Source organism: Microchirus variegatus (genome assembly GCF_963457635.1).
Source record: "Microchirus variegatus genome assembly, chromosome: 1".
Taxonomy (NCBI): Eukaryota; Metazoa; Chordata; class Actinopteri; order Pleuronectiformes; family Soleidae; genus Microchirus; species Microchirus variegatus.
In genome coordinates, this window is record NC_139802.1 from 25636246 (window position 1) to 25657753 (window position 21508).

Genomic DNA, 21508 nt, shown 5'->3' on the forward strand with positions numbered 1-21508 from the left:
TTCATTGTTTGGACTTGTTTTCTGTTTTTCTATGTTAAAGTGCGCATTGGAGTGAGTTAAGCTCATTTGGAGATTTTCCATTTTTTTCTCCTGCCACATGATATAAACTTAAAAAAGTGAACATAACATCTTTACAATGTTACTTCTGGACACTCAGTGTAAAATGTTGCAATTATTTCATTGTTTGGACTTGTTTTCTGTTTTTCTATGTTTATTTGTACATTAGAGTGAGATAAGCTCATTTGGAGATTTTCCATTTTTTTCTCCTGCCACATGATATAAACCTTAAAAAGTGAACATAACATCTTTACAATGTTACTTCTGGACACTCAGTGTAAAATTTTGCAATTATTTCATTGTTTGGACTTGTTTTCTGTTTTTCTATGTTTGTTTGTACATTAGAGTGAGATAAGCTCATTTGGAGATTTTCCATTTTTTTCTCCTGCCACATGATATAAACCTTAAAAAGTGAACATAACATCTTTACAATGTTACTTCTGGACACTCAGTGTAAAATTTTACAATTTTTTCATTGTTTGGACTTGTTTTCTGTTTTTCTATGTTAAAGTGCGCATTGGAGTGAGTTAAGCTCATTTGGAGATTTTCCATTTTTTTCTCCTGCCACATGATATACACTTAAAAAAGTGAACATAACATCTTTACAATGTTACTTCTGGACACTCAGTGTAAAATGTTGCAATTATTTCATTGTTTGGACTTGTTTTCTGTTTTTCTATGTTTATGTGTACATTAGAGTGAGATAAGCTCATTTGGAGATTTTCCATTTTTTTCTCCTGCCACATGACATAAACCTTAAAAAGTGAACATAACATCTTTACAATGTTACTTCTGTACACTCAGTGTAAAATTTTGCAATTATTTCATTGTTTGGACTTGTTTTCTGTTTTTCTATGTTTATGTGTACATTAGAGTGAGTTAAGCTCATTTGGAGATTTTCCATTTTTTTCTCCTGCCACATGATATAAACTTAAGAAAGTGAACATAACATCTTGACAATGTTACTTCTGGACACTCAGTGTAAAATGTTGCAATTATTTCATTGTTTGGACTTGTTTTCTGTTTTTCTATGTTTATGTGTACATTAGAGTGAGATAAGCTCATTTGGAGATTTTCCATTTTTTTCTCCTGCCACATGATATAAACCTTAAAAAGTGAACATAACATGTTTACAATGTTACTTCTGGACACTCAGTGTAAAATCTTACAATTTTTTCATTGTTTGGACTTGTTTTCTGTTTTTCTATGTTAAAGTGCGCATTGGAGTGAGTTAAGCTCATTTGGAGATTTTCCATTTTTTTCTCCTGCCACATGATATAAACTTAAAAAAGTGAACATAACATCTTTACAATGTTACTTCTGGACACTCAGTGTAAAATGTTGCAATTATTTCATTGTTTGGACTTGTTTTCTGTTTTTCTATGTTTATGTGTACATTAGAGTGAGATAAGCTCATTTGGAGATTTTCCATTTTTTTCTCCTGCCACATGATATGAACCTTAAAAAGTGAACATAACATCGTCACAATGTTACTTCTGGACACTCAGTGTAAAATGTTGCAATTATTTCATTGTTTGGACTTGTTTTCTGTTTTTCTATGTTTATGTGTACATTAGAGTGAGATAAGCTCATTTGGAGATTTTCCATTTTTTTCTCCTGCCACATGATATAAACCTTAAAAAGTGAACATAACATCTTGACAATGTTACTTCTGGACACTCAGTGTAAAATGTTGCAATTATTTCATTGTTTGGACTTGTTTTCTGTTTTTCTATGTTTATGTGTACATTAGAGTGAGATAAGCTCATTTGGAGATTTTCCATTTTTTTCTCCTGCCACATGATATAAACCTTAAAAAGTGAACATAACATGTTTACAATGTTACTTCTGGACACTCAGTGTAAAATCTTACAATTTTTTCATTGTTTGGACTTGTTTTCTGTTTTTCTATGTTAAAGTGCGCATTGGAGTGAGTTAAGCTCATTTGGAGATTTTCCATTTTTTTCTCCTGCCACATGATATAAACTTAAAAAAGTGAACATAACATCTTTACAATGTTACTTCTGGACACTCAGTGTAAAATGTTGCAATTATTTCATTGTTTGGACTTGTTTTCTGTTTTTCTATGTTTATGTGTACATTAGAGTGAGATAAGCTCATTTGGAGATTTTCCATTTTTTTCTCCTGCCACATGATATAAACCTTAAAAAGTGAACATAACATCTTTACAATGTTACTTCTGGACACTCAGTGTAAAATTTTACAATTTTTTCATTGTTTGGACTTGTTTTCTGTTTTTCTATGTTAAAGTGCGCATTGGAGTGAGTTAAGCTCATTTGGAGATTTTCCATTTTTTTCTCCTGCTACATGATATAAACCTTAAAAAGTGAACATAACATCGTTACAATGTTACTTCTGGACACTCAGTGTAACATTTTGCAATTATTTCATTGTTTGGACTTGTTTTCTGTGTTTCTATGTTTATGTGTACATTAGAGTGAGATAAGCTCATTTGGAGATTTTCCATTTTTTTCTCCTGCCACATGATATAAACCTTAAAAAGTGAACATAACATCTTTACAATGTTAATTCTGGACACTCTGTGTAAAATCTTACAATATTTTCATTGTTTGGACTTGTTTTCTGTTTTTCTATTTCAAAGTGCGCATTGGAGTGAGTTAAGCTCATTCGGAGATTTTCCATTTTTTTCTCCTGCCACATGATATAAACCTTAAAAAGTGAACATAACATCTTTACAATGTTACTTCTGGACACTCAGTGTAAAATTTTGCAAATATTTCATTGTTTGGACTTGTTTTCTGTTTTTCTATGTTTGTTTGTACATTAGAGTGAGATAAGCTCATTTGGAGATTTTCCATTTTTTTCTCCTGCCACATGATATAAACCTTAAAAAGTGAACATAACATCTTTACAATGTTACTTCTGGACACTCAGTGTAAAATTTTACAATTATTTCATTGTTTGGACTTGTTTTCTGTTTTTCTATGTTTATGTGTACATTAGAGTGAGTTAAGCTCATTTGGAGATTTTCCATTTTATTTTCATGCCACATGATATAAACTTAAGAAAGTGAACATAACATCGTTACAATGTTACTTCTGGACACTCAGTGTAAAATGTTGCAATTATTTCATTGTTTGGACTTGTTTTCTGTTTTTCTATGTTAAAGTGCGCATTAGAGTGAGATATGTTGGCGCAGCCATCATAAAGAGCTGGAATACCAGGTACACATATTAAGAGACGACACAACTGAGTTCTTTGTTTGACTGGGGAGAACTGACACAAAGGCAGGCCATCAGTCATTTATTAAGATTTGCTTCACCTGGTGCACTGGTGCCAGTATGAGGGCACATTCAAGAGCAGTAGCAGACATTTTGCAACAGTTTAACACCCCCACTTGTTCTGATACTGACAGCAAGATCTACCATGACATACATTTCACTTTATCCCAAACATAAAACACACAAACTTATCCATCCTGACTCTTGTTACAGGTTTAGTTAACACATCCGCCACCATGTCAGCGGTTGGGCAATATTCAATGCAGATTTTCCCATCACTGAGAGCAGATCGAACAAAGTGGAATTTGATGTCCACATGTTTACATCTCTGACGCAGTACAGGGTTTTTCGACAAAGCAATAGCACCCTGATTGTCCTCAAAAACTGTCACTGGTGCATATTCACAATCACTGTCCATCCCATTTAACAACTGTACTAGATACATGCTTTCCGGAGTTGTCGCTGCCAGGGCCATGTACTCTGCCTCACATGTGGATAAAGCAACTGTGGGCTGTTTCCTTGACTTCCAGGAAATAACAGGCCCTGTCTCAGACAAACTAAAACAGTACCCAGTTGTACTTTTCCTGTCGTTCTGGTCTTCTGCCCAATCTGCATCACTATATGCCACAAGTTTAAGATTTACATCACCTCTTTTGAAACACAATTCCTGATTTACAGTTCCCTTCAAATATCTCAACACGTGTTTTGCTGTTACCCAGTGTTGTTCTTTTGGTTCAGACAGGTATTGTGACAGTTTGCCTACAATCCAACTTAGATCTGGTCTTGTACATATCATGACATAAAGCAAACTGCCAACAACCTCACGATACTTCTTTTGGTCAACAGGTTGACCCTCATTGTCAAACTTCAGTTTGTTTTCACATGGAGTAAATCTAGGTTTACAGTCGATCATTTCAAACCTCTCCAAAATCTTTGTAATGTACCTTTTTTGACTCATTTTTATTTCACCTCCTCTTTGCACAAAATCAATACCCAAGAAATGTTTGAGTTCACCAAGGTCTTTCATTTTAAATTTTGCTCCCAACATTTCTTTTACATTTTTCACAGTTTGATTGTCATTAGCAGCAATGATAAGGTCATCAACCCAGATTAACAATATTACCCTCTTATTCGCAGTCTGTCTACTATAAACACAATGGTCAGCTGGGTTTTGACTGTAACCATTTTCACATAGAAAATCATGAAGCATTTTGTTCCAATTTCGTCCCGACTGCTTCAGACCATACAATGATCTATTAAGTTTACAGACCAGTTTCTCACTCGCCTTTGCCTTAACTTCAAAACCCTCCGGCTGCTCCATGTACACTTCACAATCAATAGGAGCATGCAGGTATGCAGTTTTAACATCCATCTGGTGCAGTTCTAAGCCATGCTGCACTGCAAGCTGCATCAGACTGCGCACAGATGTCATGCTAGCAGTTGGAGAAAAGGTTTCATTATAATCAATCCCTGCAACTTGACTATAACCCTTTGCTACATACCTGGCTTTGTATGTTTTTATCTCATCCGGATTTTCTTTTACAGTATAAACCCATCTTCCCCCCACTGCATGTTTACCTTCTGGCAAAGTGGTTAGGGTAAATGTCTCATTTTCTTTCAGAGAGTCCATTTCATCTTTCATAGCTTTAACCCACAAATGTGATTTTGGTGAGCTCATGGCTTCCTTCAGAGTTCGCGGTGCATCTGACATAACCCGGTAACAATAGTCAACAGTTAACCCTTGACCATCGTCATCACCATCATCATCATCATCATCATCATCATCATCAACATCACATTTTATCTTGCATTCATAATCATTATAGTACTTAGGTGGTCTCCTCTCCCTCTTTGGATATCGGGCATTTTTAACACTCTCACCCTCACCTGTAGTGGTGTCTGTGTCACAAATCTCAGCTTTAATTTCCTGTGTGATTGGTTTCACTACATCATTTTTTGGAAAAGTGGTTTCACCCCTCTCCCTATACAGGATGTATTCACTCCTATCCTGGTCTGTCTGAGTCTGACACTCATTCACACATTTGCTGATAAACTTTACCAACCTGTTTTTGAGTACTCTCCCTGTTTCTGGGTAGAAGATTAGATATGCAGGACTATTCTTGTCGTAACCAACAAAGATCCCCCTTTCAGATTGTGAGTCAAGCTTCTTTTTGTTATATTTGTATGCATAACATACTGACCCAAAACATTTCATTCTTGACAGATCAGGCACTTTCCCTGTCAGCATGTAGTATGGAGTCTGTCCTGTTCGCTTGTTGTAACATCTATTGCGGACAGCTGCAGCAGTCTGAACTGCAAATGTCCAGAGTTCTTTTGGCAGATTACTCTCAATCAACATACATCTTGCCATTTCAAACAATGTTCTCCAGTTTCTCTCAGCTGTCCCATTTTGATGGGGAGAATAAGGGGCTGAGGTCTCATGTCTAATGGCATTTTTACTGATTAGTGACTGAAACTCCTTTGACGTAAACTCAGTGCCTTTATCAGATCTAATACATTTGATTCTCCCATAAGGTGCAACATCAGCAATAAACTTTTCTGTAGCTCTGACTGTGTCACTCTTGGCTTTCAAAAAATATTCAAAAATTGCACCTGAATAGTCATCAGTGAATGCCAAAGAGTACCTGAACCCATCTTTTGCTGCTGGTGCTATAGGGCCAGCCAAATCTGTATGTACAAGTGCAAGTGGTACAGTTGCTCTTTCATCTGGTTCTCTGTTCCTGCTCTGAGCAAATTTCCCTTGCACACAGACCTCACATTTCAGGTTCGACTTATCAGATTTACCTTTAATTTTCATCCCTTCTGTGACACTTTCCAACTTCAACACATCATCATAATTACAGTGTCCCAAAATTTCGTGCCATGTTTGCAAATCATAGCATCCATGACATCCATCTTCTCCATTACTTTCATCTATAGGCTCAGCAGTGTTTAAATAATACAGCCTATCATACACTTGAATCCCAAATGCCATACCGTCTTTATGGATGAGCTCGTTCTGTCCCTCCTTGAAGATGACAGTCGCTCCTTGGGCGGTTGCTGCCTTGACAGAAAAAATGTCCTGGGGATATGATGGGACATATAATGCCCCCATCAACATCGTGTCCACTGCGCATCCTCTCCTGTCAATCAGACGAACCTTGGCCGCACCCCTCTTCAGTGCGACACCGCTGGTCCTCACACCATCCGCCAACTCCAGGATGTGCTTTTGCGACTTGAAGTTCTCATCAAAGTCCTTGAACTTTGTGATGTCTGTCAGGATGTGGGATGTGGCCCCCGTGTCGACCATAAGCCCTCTCTTCTGTGGTCTGCTGACAGGGTCTCCATCCACCTGGCCCACCTTGAATGCAAACGTGTGGCCCTCCTCATCCACCGCCTGCTTGACCTTGTCTCTCCTCCTCCGTCTGCAGTTCACATCTTTGTGCGTGGAGCTCTTGCAAAAACTGCACCATTGTCTCTGTCCACTGCGCTGGCCCGCAGCAGGACACTCTATTGCTTTATGGCCCTTCTGGCCACAGCTGTAGCAGGTCAGTCTCAGGTCCCCGCCAGATCTTCCTCTTACTCTCATGACACTGTCCTCCTCTGTGGACGCGGTCCTGAACTTTTCGGTGCTTTCATAGCTCCGCAACTTTGTCTTGAACTCAGCGAAGGTCAATTTCTCATCACTCTGGGTCACATGAATGGAAAATGGCTTAAACACATCTGGCAAGCCCTTTAATATCATTGCGATCAGCAGATCATCACTTAAAGTCTCTCCCGCATTCCTCAGTGCGGTAATTGCAGTCTCTGCCCGTATGATATAATCTGTAACGCTCTCATTGACAGCCTTTTGGAGGGATGTAAGTTCAGTATACAGATTTATCACACGGGGCTTTCCCTTGCCAGCGTAGTGGTCCCTCAGTATCTGGAGCGCTCTCCTACCATCATCAGCCGCATCCCTCATCACAAGAGACAAACTCTTGTCGTCCAACAGCTGGATTAACTCAGCATACGCTTTTTCGTTTTTCTCGGCATCTCCTTCTGCACCATCCTCACCCTCATCTGGCTCATGGAGGATGGTTTTCTTTAGTCCGAGCAAACATAGTTGGCCTAGGAACTTAGTTTCCCATAACTCGTAGTTTTTCTCGTCTCCATCAAAACATAAACGATTCCATCGGCTTCCAATCTCTTTCCTGGGCCCATAACCTGTTGGCGCAGCCATCATAAAGAGATGGAATACCGGGTACACATATTAAGAGACGACACAACTGAGTTCTTTGTTTGACTGGGGAGAACTGGCACAAAGGCAGGCCATCAGTCATTTATTAAGATTTGCTTCACCTGGTGCACTGGTGCCAGTATGAGGGCACATTCAAGAGCAGTAGCAGACATTTTGCAACAGTTTAACAAGATAAGCTCATTTGGAGATTTTCCATTTTTTTCTCCTGCCACATGATATAAACCTTAAAAAGTGAACATAACATGTTTACAATGTTACTTCTGGACACTCAGTGTAAAATCTTACAATTTTTTCATTGTTTGGACTTGTTTTCTGTTTTTCTATGTTAAAGTGCGCATTGGAGTGAGTTAAGCTCATTTGGAGATTTTCCATTTTTTTCTCCTGCCACATGATATAAACTTAAAAAAGTGAACATAACATCTTTACAATGTTACTTCTGGACACTCAGTGTAAAATGTTGCAATTATTTCATTGTTTGGACTTGTTTTCTGTTTTTCTATGTTTATGTGTACATTAGAGTGAGATAAGCTCATTTGGAGATTTTCCATTTTTTTCTCCTGCCACATGATATAAACCTTAAAAAGTGAACATAACATCTTTACAATGTTACTTCTGGACACTCAGTGTAAAATTTTGCAATTATTTCATTGTTTGGACTTGTTTTCTGTTTTTCTATGTTAAAGTGCGCATTGGAGTGAGTTAAGCTCATTTGGAGATTTTCCATTTTTTTCTCCTGCTACATGATATAAACCTTAAAAAGTGAACATAACATCTTTACAATGTTACTTCTGGACACTCAGTGTAAAATTTTACAATTTTTTCATTGTTTGGACTTGTTTTCTGTTTTTCTATGTTTATGTGTACATTAGAGTGAGATAAGCTCATTTGGAGATTTTCCATTTTTTTCTCCTGCCACATGATATAAACTTAAAAAAGTGAACATAACATCTTTACAATGTTGCTTCTGGACACTCAGTGTAAAATTTTACAATTTTTTCATTGTTTGGACTTGTTTTCTGTTTTTCTATGTTAAAGTGCGCATTGGAGTGAGTTAAGCTCATTTGGAGATTTTCCATTTTTTTCTCCTGCCACATGATATAAACTTAAAAAAGTGAACATAACATCTTTACAATGTTACTTCTGAACACTCAGTGTAAAATGTTGCAATTATTTCATTGTTTGGACTTGTTTTCTGTTTTTCTATGTTTATGTGTACATTAGAGTGAGATAAGCTCATTTGGAGATTTTCCATTTTTTTCTCCTGCCACATGATATAAACCTTAAAAAGTGAACATAACATCTTTACAATGTTACTTCTGGACACTCAGTGTAAAATTTTGCAATTATTTCATTGTTTGGACTTGTTTTCTGTTTTTCTATGTTTATGTGTACATTAGAGTGAGATAAGCTCATTTGGAGATTTTCCATTTTTTTCTCCTGCCACATGATATAAACCTTAAAAAGTGAACATAACATCTTTACAATGTTACTTCTGGACACTCAGTGTAAAATTTTACAATTTTTTCATTGTTTGGACTTGTTTTCTGTTTTTCTATGTTAAAGTGCGCATTGGAGTGAGTTAAGCTCATTTGGAGATTTTCCATTTTTTTCTCCTGCCACATGATATAAACCTTAAAAAGTGAACATAACATCGTTACAATGTTACTTCTGGACACTCAGTGTAAAATGTTGCAATTATTTCATTGTTTGGACTTGTTTTCTGTGTTTCTATGTTTATGTGTACATTAGAGTGAGATAAGCTCATTTGGAGATTTTCCATTTTTTTCTCCTGCCACATGATATAAACTTAAAAAAGTGAAAATAACATCTTTACAATGTTACTTCTGGACACGCAGTGTAAAATGTTGCAATTATTTCATTGTTTGGACTTGTTTTCTGTTTTTCTATGTTTATGTGTACATTAGAGTGAGATAAGCTCATTTGGAGATTTTCCATTTTTTTCTCCTGCCACATGATATAAATCTTAAAAAGTGAACATAACATCTTTAAAATGTTACTTCTGGACACTCAGTGTAAAGCTCATTTGGAGATTTTCCATTTTTTTCTCCTGCCACATGATATAAACTTAAGAAAGTGAACATAACATCTTGACAACGTTATTTCTGGACACTCAGTGTAAAATTTTACAATTTTTTCATTGTTTGGACTTGTTTTCTGTTTTTCTATGTTTATGTGTACATTAGAGTGAGATAAGCTCATTTGGAGATTTTCCATTTTTTTCTCCTGCCACATGATATAAACTTAAAAAAGTGAAAATAACATCTTTACAATGTTACTTCTGGACACGCAGTGTAAAATGTTGCAATTATTTCATTGTTTGGACTTGTTTTCTGTTTTTCTATGTTTATGTGTACATTAGAGTGAGATAAGCTCATTTGGAGATTTTCCATTTTTTTCTCCTGCCACATGATATAAACCTTAAAAAGTGAACATAACATCTTTACAATGTTACTTCTGGACACTCAGTGTAAAATTTTGCAATTATTTCATTGTTTGGACTTGTTTTCTGTTTTTCTATGTTTGTTTGTACATTAGAGTGAGATAAGCTCATTTGGAGATTTTCCATTTTTTTCTCCTGCCACATGATATAAACCTTAAAAAGTGAACATAACATCGTTACAATGTTACTTCTGGACACTCAGTGTAAAATGTTGCAATTATTTCATTGTTTGGACTTGTTTTCTGTGTTTCTATGTTTATGTGTACATTAGAGTGAGATAAGCTCATTTGGAGATTTTCCATTTTTTTCTCCTGCCACATGATATAAACCTTGAAAAGTGAACATAACATCTTTACAATGTTACTTCTGGACACTCAGTGTAAAATGTTGCAATTATTTTATTGTTTGGACTTGTTTTCTGTTTTTCTATGTTAACGTGCGCATTGGAGTGAGTTAAGCTCATTTGGAGATGTTCCATTCTATTTTCATGCCACATGATATAAACCTAAAAAATTAAACATAACATGTTTTCTGTTTTTCTATGTTTATGTGTACATTAGAGTGAGTTAAGCTCATTTGGAGATTTTCCATTTTTTTCTCCTGCCACATGATATAAACTTAAGAAAGTTAACATAACATCTTGACAATGTTACTTCTGGACACTCAGTGTAAAATGTTGCAATTATTTCATTGTTTGGACTTGTTTTCTGTTTTTCTATGTTTATGTGTACATTAGAGTGAGTTAAGCTCATTTGGAGATGTTCCATTTTTTTCTCCTGCCACATGATATAAACTTAAAAAAGTGAACATAACATCTTTACAATGTTACTTCTGGACACTCAGTGTAAAATGTTGCAATTATTTCATTGTTTGGACTTGTTTTCTGTTTTTCTATGTTTATGTGTACATTAGAGTGAGATAAGCTCATTTGGAGATTTTCCATTTTTTTCTCCTGCCACATGATATAAACCTTAAAAAGTGAACATAACATCTTTACAATGTTACTTCTGGACACTCAGTGTAAAATTTTACAATTTTTTCATTGTTTGGACTTGTTTTCTGTTTTTCTATGTTAAAGTGCGCATTGGAGTGAGTTAAGCTCATTTGGAGATTTTCCCTTTTTTTCTCCTGCCACATGATATAAACCTTAAAAAGTGAACATAACATCTTTACAATGTTACTTCTGGACACTCAGTGTAAAATTTTACAATTATTTCATTGTTTGGACTTGTTTTCTGTTTTTCTATGTTTATGTGTACATTAGAGTGAGTTAAGCTCATTTGGAGATTTTCCATTTTATTTTCATGCCACATGATATAAACCTTAAAAAGTGAACATAACATCTTTACAATGTTACTTCTGGACACTCAGTGTAAAATTTTGCAATAATTTCATTGTTTGGACTTGTTTTCTGTTTTTCTATGTTTATGTGTACATTAGAGTGAGTTAAGCTCATTTGGAGATTTTCCATTCTATTTTCATGCCACATGATATAAACCTTAAAAAGTGAACATAACATCTTTACATTGTTACTTCTGGACACTCAGTGTAAAATTTTACAATTATTTCATTGTTTGGACTTGTTTTCTGTTTTTCTATGTTAAAGTGCGGATTGGAGTGAGTTAAGCTCATTTGGAGATTTTCCATTTTTTTCTCCTGCCACATGATATAAACCTTGAAAAGTGAACATAACATCTTTACAATGTTACTTCTGGAAACTCAGTGTAAAATTTTGCAATTATTTCATTGTTTGGACTTGTTTTCTGTTTTTCTATGTTTATGTGTACATTAGAGTGAGTTAAGCTCATTTGGAGATTTTCCATTTTATTTTCATGCCACATGATATAAACCTAACAAAGTGAACATAACATCTTTACAATGTTACTTCTGGACACTCAGTGACAATTTTGCAATTATTTCATTGTTTGGACTTGTTTTCTGTTTTTCTATGTTTATGTGTACATTAGAGTGAGATAAGCTCATTTGGAGATTTTCCATTTTTTTCTCCTGCCACATGATATAAGCCTTAAAAAGTGAACATAACATCTTAACAATGTTACTTCTGGACACTCAGTGTAAAATTTTACAATTTTTTCATTGTTTGGACTTGTTTTCTGTTTTTCTATGTTAAAGTGCGCATTGGAGTGAGTTAAGCTCATTTGGAGATTTTCCATTTTTTTCTCCTGCCACATGATATAAACTTAAGAAAGTGAACATAACATCTTGACAATGTTACTTCTGGACACTCAGTGTAAAATGTTGCAATTATTTCATTGTTTGGACTTGTTTTCTGTTTTTCTATGTTTATGTGTACATTAGAGTGAGATAAGCTCATTTGTAGATTTTCCATTTTTTTCTCCTGCCACATGATATAAACTTAAGAAAGTGAACATAACATCTTGACAATGTTACTTCTGGACACTCAGTGTAAAATGTTGCAATTATTTCATTGTTTGGACTTGTTTTCTGTTTTTCTATGTTTATGTGTACATTAGAGTGAGATAAGCTCATTTGGAGATTTTCCATTTTTTTCTCCTGCCACATGATATAAACTTAAAAAAGTGAACATAACATCTTTACAATGTTACTTCTGGACACTCAGTGTAAAATTTTGCAATTATTTCATTGTTTGGACTTGTTTTCTGTTTTTCTATGTTTATGTGTACATTAGAGTGAGTTAAGCTCATTTGGAGATTTTCCATTTTTTTCTCCTGCCACATGATATAAACTTAAGAAAGTGAACATAACATCTTGACAACGTTACTTCTGGACACTCAGTGTAAAATTTTACAATTTTTTCATTGTTTGGACTTGTTTTCTGTTTTTCTATGTTTATGTGTACATTAGAGTGAGATAAGCTCATTTGGAGATTTTCCATTTTTTTCTCCTGCCACATGATATAAACCTTAAAAAGTGAACATAACATCTTTACAATGTTACTTCTGGACACTCAGTGTAAAATGTTGCAATTATTTTATTGTTTGGACTTGTTTTCTGTTTTTCTATGTTAACGTGCGCATTGGAGTGAGTTAAGCTCATTTGGAGATGTTCCATTCTATTTTCATGCCACATGATATAAACCTTAAAAAGTGAACATAACATGTTTTCTGTTTTTCTATGTTTATGTGTACATTAGAGTGAGTTAAGCTCATTTGGAGATTTTCCATTTTTTTCTCCTGCCACATGATATAAACTTAAGAAAGTTAACATAACATCTTGACAATGTTACTTCTGGACACTCAGTGTAAATTGTTGCAATTATTTCATTGTTTGGACTTGTTTTCTGTTTTTCTATGTTTATGTGTACATTAGAGTGAGTTAAGCTCATTTGGAGATGTTCCATTTTTTTCTCCTGCCACATGATATAAACTTAAAAAAGTGAACATAACATCTTTACAATGTTACTTCTGGACACTCAGTGTAAAATGTTGCAATTATTTCATTGTTTGGACTTGTTTTCTGTTTTTCTATGTTTATGTGTACATTAGAGTGAGATAAGCTCATTTGGAGATTTTCCATTTTTTTCTCCTGCCACATGATATAAACCTTAAAAAGTGAACATAACATCTTTACAATGTTACTTCTGGACACTCAGTGTAAAATTTTACAATTTTTTCATTGTTTGGACTTGTTTTCTGTTTTTCTATGTTAAAGTGCGCATTGGAGTGAGTTAAGCTCATTTGGAGATTTTCCATTTTTTTCTCCTGCCACATGATATAAACTTAAGAAAGTGAACATAACATCTTGACAACGTTACTTCTGGACACTCAGTGTAAAATTTTACAATTTTTTCATTGTTTGGACTTGTTTTCTGTTTTTCTATGTTTATGTGTACATTAGAGTGAGATAAGCTCATTTGGAGATTTTCCATTTTTTTCTCCTGCCACATGATATAAACCTTAAAAAGTGGACATAACATCTTTACAATGTTACTTCTGGACACTCAGTGTAAAATGTTGCAATTATTTTATTGTTTGGACTTGTTTTCTGTTTTTCTATGTTAACGTGCGCATTGGAGTGAGTTAAGCTCATTTGGAGATGTTCCATTCTATTTTCATGCCACATGATATAAACCTTAAAAAGTGAACATAACATGTTTTCTGTTTTTCTATGTTTATGTGTACATTAGAGTGAGTTAAGCTCATTTGGAGATTTTCCATTTTTTTCTCCTGCCACATGATATAAACTTAAGAAAGTTAACATAACATCTTGACAATGTTACTTCTGGACACTCAGTGTAAAATGTTGCAATTATTTCATTGTTTGGACTTGTTTTCTGTTTTTCTATGTTTATGTGTACATTAGAGTGAGTTAAGCTCATTTGGAGATGTTCCATTTTTTTCTCCTGCCACATGATATAAACTTAAAAAAGTGAACATAACATCTTTACAATGTTACTTCTGGACACTCAGTGTAAAATGTTGCAATTATTTCATTGTTTGGACTTGTTTTCTGTTTTTCTATGTTTATGTGTACATTAGAGTGAGATAAGCTCATTTGGAGATTTTCCATTTTTTTCTCCTGCCACATGATATAAACCTTAAAAAGTGAACATAACATCTTTACAATGTTACTTCTGGACACTCAGTGTAAAATTTTACAATTTTTTCATTGTTTGGACTTGTTTTCTGTTTTTCTATGTTAAAGTGCGCATTGGAGTGAGTTAAGCTCATTTGGAGATTTTCCCTTTTTTTCTCCTGCCACATGATATAAACCTTAAAAAGTGAACATAACATCTTTACAATGTTACTTCTGGACACTCAGTGTAAAATTTTACAATTATTTCATTGTTTGGACTTGTTTTCTGTTTTTCTATGTTTATGTGTACATTAGAGTGAGTTAAGCTCATTTGGAGATTTTCCATTTTATTTTCATGCCACATGATATAAACCTTAGAAAGTGAACATAACATCTTTACAATGTTACTTCTGGACACTCAGTGTAAAATTTTGCAATAATTTCATTGTTTGGACTTGTTTTCTGTTTTTCTATGTTTATGTGTACATTAGAGTGAGTTAAGCTCATTTGGAGATTTTCCATTCTATTTTCATGCCACATGATATAAACCTTGAAAAGTGAACATAACATCTTTACATTGTTACTTCTGGACACTCAGTGTAAAATTTTACAATTATTTCATTGTTTGGACTTGTTTTCTGTTTTTCTATGTTAAAGTGCGGATTGGAGTGAGTTAAGCTCATTTGGAGATTTTCCATTTTTTTCTCCTGCCACATGATATAAACCTTGAAAAGTGAACATAACATCTTTACAATGTTACTTCTGGAAACTCAGTGTAAAATTTTGCAATTATTTCATTGTTTGGACTTGTTTTCTGTTTTTCTATGTTTATGTGTACATTAGAGTGAGTTAAGCTCATTTGGAGATTTTCCATTTTATTTTCATGCCACATGATATAAACCTTACAAAGTGAACATAACATCTTTACAATGTTACTTCTGGACACTCAGTGTAAAATTTTGCAATTATTTCATTGTTTGGACTTGTTTTCTGTTTTTCTATGTTTATGTGTACATTAGAGTGAGTTAAGCTCATTTGGAGATTTTCCATTTTTTTCTCCTGCCACATGATATAAACTTAAAAAAGTGAACATAACATCTTTACAATGTTACTTCTGGACACTCAGTGTAAAATGTTGCAATTATTTCATTGTTTGGACTTGTTTTCTGTTTTTCTATGTTTATGTGTACATTAGAGTGAGATAAGCTCATTTGGAGATTTTCCATTTTTTTCTCCTGCCACATGATATAAACCTTAAAAAGTGAACATAACATCGTCACAATGTTACTTCTGGACACTCAGTGTAAAATGTTGCAATTATTTCATTGTTTGGACTTGTTTTCTGTTTTTCTATGTTTATGTGTACATTAGAGTGAGATAAGCTCATTTGGAGATTTTCCATTTTTTTCTCCTGCCACATGATATAAACCTTAAAAAGTGAACATAACATCTTAACAATATTACTTCTGGACACTCAGTGTAAAATTTTACAATTTTTTCATTGTTTGGACTTGTTTTCTGTTTTTCTATGTTAAAGTGCGCATTGGAGTGAGTTAAGCTCATTTGGAGATTTTCCATTTTTTTCTCCTGCCACATGATATAAACTTAAGAAAGTGAACATAACATCTTGACAATGTTACTTCTGGACACTCAGTGTAAAATGTTGCAATTATTTCATTGTTTGGACTTGTTTTCTGTTTTTCTATGTTTATGTGTACATTAGAGTGAGATAAGCTCATTTGGAGATTTTCCATTTTTTTCTCCTGCCACATGATATAAACCTTAAAAAGTGAACATAACATGTTTACAATGTTACTTCTGGACACTCAGTGTAAAATCTTACAATTTTTTCATTGTTTGGACTTGTTTTCTGTTTTTCTATGTTAAAGTGCGCATTGGAGTGAGTTAAGCTCATTTGGAGATTTTCCATTTTTTTCTCCTGCCACATGATATAAACTTAAAAAAGTGAACATAACATCTTTACAATGTTACTTCTGGACACTCAGTGTAAAATGTTGCAATTATTTCATTGTTTGGACTTGTTTTCTGTTTTTCTATGTTTATGTGTACATTAGAGTGAGATAAGCTCATTTGAGATTTTCCATTTTTTTCTCCTGCCACATGATATAAACCTTAAAAAGTGAACATAACATCGTCACAATGTTACTTCTGGACACTCAGTGTAAAATGTTGCAATTATTTCATTGTTTGGACTTGTTTTCTGTTTTTCTATGTTTATGTGTACATTAGAGTGAGATAAGCTCATTTGGAGATTTTCCATTTTTTTCTCCTGCCACATGATATAAACCTTAAAAAGTGAACATAACATCTTTACAATGTTACTTCTGGACACTCAGTGTAAAATTTTACAATTTTTTCATTGTTTGGACTTGTTTTCTGTTTTTCTATGTTAAAGTGCGCATTGGAGTGAGTTAAGCTCATTTGGAGATTTTCCATTTTTTTCTCCTGCCACATGATATAAACTTAAGAAAGTGAACATAACATCTTGACAATGTTACTTCTGGACACTCAGTGTAAAATGTTGCAAATATTTCATTGTTTGGACTTGTTTTCTGTTTTTCTATGTTTATGTGTACATTAGAGTGAGATAAGCTCATTTGGAGATTTTCCATTTTTTTCTCCTGCCACATGATATAAACCTTAAAAAGTGAACATAACATCTTTACAATGTTACTTCTGGACACTCAGTGTAAAATTTTACAATTTTTTCATTGTTTGGACTTGTTTTCTGTTTTTCTATGTTAAAGTGCGCATTGGAGTGAGTTAAGCTCATTTGGAGATTTTCCATTTTTTTCTCCTGCTACATGATATAAACCTTAAAAAGTGAACATAACATCGTTACAATGTTACTTCTGGACACTCAGTGTAAAATTTTGCAATTATTTCATTGTTTGGACTTGTTTTCTGTGTTTCTATGTTTATGTGTACATTAGAGTGAGATAAGCTCATTTGGAGATTTTCCATTTTTTTCTCCTGCCACATGATATAAACCTTAAAAAGTGAACATAACATCTTTACAATGTTAATTCTGGACACTCTGTGTAAAATCTTACAATTTTTTCATTGTTTGGACTTGTTTTCTGTTTTTCTATTTCAAAGTGCGCATTGGAGTGAGTTAAGCTCATTTGGAGATTTTCCATTTTTTTCTCCTGCCACATGATATAAACTTAAAAAAGTGAACATAACATCTTTACAATGTTACTTCTGGACACTCAGTGTAAAATGTTGCAATTATTTCATTGTTTGGACTTGTTTTCTGTTTTTCTATGTTTATGTGTACATTAGAGTGAGATAAGCTCATTTGGAGATTTTCCATTTTTTTCTCCTGCCACATGATATAAACCTTAAAAAGTGAACATAACATCTTTACAATGTTACTTCTGGACACTCAGTGTAAAATTTTGCAAATATTTCATTGTTTGGACTTGTTTTCTGTTTTTCTATGTTTGTTTGTACATTAGAGTGAGATAAGCTCATTTGGAGATTTTCCATTTTTTTCTCCTGCCACATGATATAAACCTTAAAAAGTGAACATAACATCTTTACAATGTTACTTCTGGACACTCAGTGTAAAATTTTACAATTATTTCATTGTTTGGACTTGTTTTCTGTTTTTCTATGTTTATGTGTACATTAGAGTGAGTTAAGCTCATTTGGAGATTTTCCATTTTATTTTCATGCCACATGATATAAACTTAAGAAAGTGAACATAACATCGTTACAATGTTACTTCTGGACACTCAGTGTAAAATGTTGCAATTATTTCATTGTTTGGACTTGTTTTCTGTTTTTCTATGTTTATGTGTACATTAGAGTGAGTTAAGCTCATTTGGAGATTTTCCATTTTATTTTCATGCCACATGATATAAACTTAAGAAAGTGAACATAACATCGTTACAATGTTACTTCTGGACACTCAGTGTAAAATGTTGCAATTATTTCATTGTTTGGACTTGTTTTCTGTTTTTCTATGTTTATGTGTACATTAGAGTGAGATATGTTGGCGCAGCCATCATAAAGAGCTGGAATACCGGGTACACATATTAAGAGACGACACAACTGAGTTCTTTGTTTGACTGGGGAGAACTGGCACAAAGGCAGGCCATCAGTCATTTATTAAGATTTGCTTCACCTGGTGCACTGGTGCCAGTATGAGGGCACATTCAAGAGCAGTAGCAGACATTTTGCAACAGTTTAACACCCCCACTTGTTCTGATACTGACAGCAAGATCTACCATGACATACATTTCACTTTATCCCAAACATAAAACACACAAACTTATCCATCCTGACTCTTGTTACAGGTTTAGTTAACACATCCGCCACCATGTCAGCGGTTGGGCAATATTCAATGCAGATTTTCCCATCACTGAGAGCAGATCGAACAAAGTGGAATTTGATGTCCACATGTTTACATCTCTGACGCAGTACAGGGTTTTTCGACAAAGCAATAGCACCCTGATTGTCCTCAAAAACTGTCACTGGTGCATATTCACAATCACTGTCCATCCCATTTAACAACTGTACTAGATACATGCTTTCCTGAGTTGTCGCTGCCAGGGCCATGTACTCTGCCTCACATGTGGATAAAGCAACTGTGGGCTGTTTCCTTGACTTCCAGGAAATAACAGGCCCTGTCTCAGACAAACTAAAACAGTACCCAGTTGTACTTTTCCTGTCGTTCTGGTCTTCTGCCCAATCTGCATCACTATATGCCACAAGTTTAAGATTTACATCACCTCTTTTGAAACACAATTCCTGATTTACAGTTCCCTTCAAATATCTCAACACGTGTTTTGCTGTTACCCAGTGTTGTTCTTTTGGTTCAGACAGGTATTGTGACAGTTTGCCTACAATCCAACTTAGATCTGGTCTTGTACATATCATGACATAAAGCAAACTGCCAACAACCTCACGATACTTCTTTTGGTCAACAGGTTGACCCTCATTGTCAAACTTCAGTTTGTTTTCACATGGAGTAAATCTAGGTTTACAGTCGATCATTTCAAACCTCTCCAAAATCTTTGTAATGTACCTTTTTTGACTCATTTTTATTTCACCTCCTCTTTGCACAAAATCAATACCCAAGAAATGTTTGAGTTCACCAAGGTCTTTCATTTTAAATTTTGCTCCCAACATTTCTTTTACATTTTTCACAGTTTGATTGTCATTAGCAGCAATGATAAGGTCATCAACCCAGATTAACAATATAACCCTCTTATTCACAGTCTGTCTACTATAAACACAATGGTCAGCTGGGTTTTGACTGTAACCATTTTCACATAGAAAATCATGAAGCATTTTGTTCCAATTTCGTCCCGACTGCTTCAGACCATACAATGATCTATTAAGTTTACAGACCAGTTTCTCACTCGCCTTTGCCTTAACTTCAAAACCCTCCGGCTGCTCCATGTACACTTCACAATCAATAGGAGCATGCAGGTATGCAGTTTTAACATCCATCTGGTGCAGTTCTAAGCCATGCTGCACTGCAAGCTGCATCAGACTGCGCACAGATGTCATGCTAGCAGTTGGAGAAAAGGTTTCATTATAATCAATCCCTGCAACTTGACTATAACCCTTTGCTACATACCTGGCTTTGTATGTTTTTATCTCATCCGGATTTTCTTTTACAGTATAAACCCATCTTCCCCCCACTGCATGTTTACCTTCTGGCAAAGTGGTTAGGGTAAATGTCTCATTTTCTTTCAGAGAGTCCATTTCATCTTTCATAGCTTTAACCCACAAATGTGATTTTGGTGAGCTCATGGCTTCCTTCAGAGTTCGCGGTGCATCTGACATAACCCGGTAACAATAGTCAACAGTTAACCCTTGACCATCGTCATCACCATCATCATCATCATCATCATCATCATCATCATCATCATCATCATCATCAACATCACATTTTATCTTGCATTCATAATCATTATAGTACTTAGGTGGTCTCCTCTCCCTCTTTGGATATCGGGCATTTTTAACACTCTCACCCTCACCTGTAGTGGTGTCTGTGTCACAAATCTCAGCTTTAATTTCCTGTGTGATTGGTTTCACTACATCATTTTTTGGAAAAGTGGTTTCACCCCTCTCCCTATACAGGATGTATTCACTCCTATCCTGGTCTGTCTGAGTCTGACACTCATTCACACATTTGCTGATAAACTTTACCAACCTGTTTTTGAGTACTCTCCCTGTTTCTGGGTAGAAGATTAGATATGCAGGACTATTCTTGTCGTAACCAACAAAGATCCCCCTTTCAGATTGTGAGTCAAGCTTCTTTTTGTTATATTTGTATGCATAACATACTGACCCAAAACATTTCATTCTTGACAGATCAGGCACTTTCCCTGTCAGCATGTAGTATGGAGTCTGTCCTGTTCGCTTGTTGTAACATCTATTGCGGACAGCTGCAGCAGTCTGAACTGCATATGTCCAGAGTTCTTTTGGCAGATTACTCTCAATCAACATACATCTTGCCATTTCAAACAATGTTCTCCAGTTTCTCTCAGCTGTCCCATTTTGATGGGGAGAATAAGGGGCTGAGGTCTCATGTCTAATGGCATTTTTACTGATTAGTGACTGAAACTCCTTTGACGTAAACTCAGTGCCTTTATCAGATCTAATACATTTGATTCTCCCATAAGGTGCAACATCAGCAATAAACTTTTCTGTAGCTCTGACTGTGTCACTCTTGGCTTTCAAAAAATATACAAAAATTGCACCTGAATAGTCATCAGTGAATGCCAAAGAGTACCTGAACCCATCTTTTGCTGCTGGTGCTATAGGGCCAGCCAAATCTGTATGTACAAGTGCAAGTGGTACAGTTGCTCTTTCATCTGGTTCTCTGTTCCTGCTCTGAGCAAATTTCCCTTGCACACAGACCTCACATTTCAGGTTCGACTTATCAGATTTACCTTTAATTTTCATCCCTTCTGTGACACTTTCCAA